Raw genomic sequence first — 3,530 nt, forward strand, 5'->3', positions numbered from 1 at the left:
TTTAAGGCCAATTTATATTATAAGATCACGCACTTCTCCATCTTTACCATAAAATAAGCATGTGGTTCACCTCATTTTTCAGAACGAACAATTATTCAACTATTCTACATTCAGCTTTATCTCGCCCACACCATATCTTTTTCGTGTTTTTAACTTTATTTGACGCCTTGGACATTAGGGTGGGTCGAAAAATAATAATGTTTCATTTTTTAATCGCTATACCGCGGAAAACTTGCCTTTGGGGTATATAAGAAAAATGCAAAGTAAAGTAAAGTTATATATTTAACCCCCAGCTAGCGCATCACACTTAAAATTTTTTAGTTCTTTTTAGATATCAAGACATTTTTCAATTATTTTTACAATCTTTAGCCAATAATATTTGAACGTGCTATAGTGAAAACTGTTTAGTTAATAGTTTAAAAAATAGGAAATAAATTTGAAACAGACAATATCTTTTAATTTGCGGTAGCGTAAAATACTCAAAAATTGTTAAAATTCACATATTAGCACCTTAAAATAAGGTGTGGTCTAGTATGTTGTGTTGGGTGTTATTAGCACAATCCATTTTTGTTCTTTTACTTTACACTCCATTTAATTGGAATATAATTATTATAGTGTGTTTAAACTTATAAAGGATATAAATAAAACAACTTATAATTTTAATAACATGTTTAATTGAAACAAAAAAGAAACCAAAGTATAGCCAAACAATGTCAACAAATTAATTGAAATTTTGACTTTAGAAAGAGTCTTTTACTCACTATTTCTGAGGGGGTACGTTAAAGCTGCGCTTGCTTTCAAACTTTGGCATCGAAGCTCTGGATGCTACAGCAGATCTTATGAAACCATCTCATTACTTAGCACCGACGACTTTTTTAGATGCTTCAGTCACTAACTTGACGCAGCGTTCCACGGCTTGAGTATGACATGGAAATTTTCCAAAGTTCCAATCCTCTGGTGTTTCACCAGCAGTGATTTTAGCCCAAACTTCATCATCAGAGAGTCTCCGTAACAGTGATGGTGGTGTAATTTCAGTGGTGTTCCAATCAAATAATTCAATAGAGTCAGTCGCATGAAAGGTGATTTTTGGAGGTCGAAAAACCCTAATTGTTTCTGTTTCTGTAGCTAACATCCTTGCTTTGATTATTCTTCAGAATCCTAATTCTCTTATGTGTTTCCTTTCATCCACTATCATCCTCAGTAGCAAATTTTGTGGGTGGGAAAAATGCATTTCTTTCGATTACAGGAACAACTACTTTAATCAAATTCTCTGGTAGAAATCTGGTTGATTTGATAGCCTCAAAAACGTGTTTAGGTCCATCTGTTATGTATTTGCTGTACTTTATTTTGAACCATACACGCATGTATGATTTAAAAATCAAGGATACTAACAATTTATGTTCAAGTTTCATGAAGACGTTTCCACACTTACATACAGTCTCAAAACTCTGTTAGCTGTAGTCAACCATCGAGAGTGGGAAAGTGGACCCGGTTCTCGAACAGATAAATCCACAGTGCAGTTGCCTGACTTTATCGCACAACTTATGTCTAGCTAGAAGATACCATTCATCTTTACTCAAAAGATTGCGATTAACTAGTCCTCCTAGTGGTTAGGAACGAGATGGTTTCATAAGATCTGCCGTAGCATCCAGAGCTTCGATGCCAAAGTTTGACAGCAAGCGCAGCTTCAACGTACCCACTCAGAAATAATGAGTAAAAGACTCTTCCTAAAGTCAAAATTTCACTTAATTTGTTGACATTGTTGGGCTACAATTTGGTTTCTTTTTTGTTTCAATTAAACATGTTATCAAAATTATAAGTTGGTTTATTTATATCCTTTATAACTTTAAACACACTATAATAATTATATTTAAATTAAATGGAGTTTAAAGTAAAAGAACAAAAAATGGATTGTGCTAATAACACCCAACACAACATACTAGACCACACCTTCTTTTAAGATGCTAATATGCGAATTTTAACAATTTTTGAGAATTTTGCGCTACCGCAAATTAAAATATATTGTCTGTTTCAAATTTATTTCCTATTTTTTAAACTATTAACTAAACAGTTTTTACTAGAGTACGTTCAAATATTATTGGCTAAAGATTGTAAAAATAATTGAAAAATGTCTTGATTTCTGAAAAAAACTAAATTTTAACTATGATGCGCTAGCTGGGGGTTCAATATATAACTTTATTTTACTTTGCATTTTACTTATATACCCCAAAGGCAAGTTTTCCGCGGTATAGCGATTAAAAAATGAAACATTATTGTTTTTCGACCCACCCTATTGGACATATTGTAGTCAAATTTTATAGTGTAACTTTTTTTAAGCTGTAGATGTTGTAGGAAAAAGTATTTATATAGAAAATGTTAGTTTATTTAGGTGAAATATGCTCATGATGCAATATATATAGTCGGTTCGCTAAACTCAGACACAACTGGCTAGTGATTTTAGTAAATAATTTTGCCAATTTCGTAAAATTATTTTAAATTTTAGGTGGGGGAATATTGCCAAAATTGCAATTGTACCCTAAAAATAAAAAAAATGAAATCACGTTTTTTTGCGTTTAGCTGGCTGCAATTCTGGTCCGTTTTAATATTTTTTTCTAAAGTTTGTACCCTATATATCGCTCACTTTTTTGAAGACAATGGTTTCTGCCTTAAGCTTTTAGTCTTATTCTTGTAAAAGTTATGAATCTTTTAAAGTACAAGGTGCAGATTCGTGAATTGCAAAGTTTAATCGCAACATTTGACTGACGAAATTTGAAATATAGATCTTAAATTATATTATTTTTAGAACATGAGTACAAAGAAGTTTTCTGGAAAGTTCTGGATCAAAATGTTTTATAGAAAACCAATGGTGCAACTTTTAACATCGACGCTATAACCCCAAAATAACGCTAATTGATCTTACTTTATGTTTTTGATGGTGCTGAAAACGAAAATCAAGTTTATTTTGAATTTTAGGTGGGAAAATATTGTCAAAATCGCAATTTTACCCTAAAAAGAGAAAAAAAAAATTAAACCACGTGTTTCTTAAAATTAAAAGTAGCACCATATTTTTTCTGTAACACATCTAGATCTAAAACTCCCCATAAAACTTCTTTGAACTCTGTGGTTTAACATAAACGTAATCAAATAGAGAAATTTTAAATGTTGTCATTTATTTTTTGCGATTTGACTTTGCCGTTCACGAATCTGCAGCTTTATTTATTATTACTTTACTACAAATTCATTTATTAATTTGATTTTTAAAAATTCATAACTTTTATGAAGAAAAGACTAAAAGACTACAGTTACTTTCATAGTCTTCAAAAAGGTGAGAAATATATGCTGTAGAAATTTCAGAATAAAATATTAAAATAGAACAGAGTTGTAGCGAGTTAAACGTAAAAATTCGTGACTTCATTATCTTTTCCATTTTTAGGTTATAATTGCGATAATGACAATGTTGCCTTACATAAAATTCAAAATAAACCTCTTTTTCATTGTCACCACCATCGAAAACATAAAATTAGACCAAA

The sequence above is a fragment of the Diabrotica virgifera genome, chromosome 6 (genome assembly GCF_917563875.1).
Source record: "Diabrotica virgifera virgifera chromosome 6, PGI_DIABVI_V3a".
Lineage (NCBI taxonomy): Eukaryota > Metazoa > Arthropoda > Insecta > Coleoptera > Chrysomelidae > Diabrotica > Diabrotica virgifera.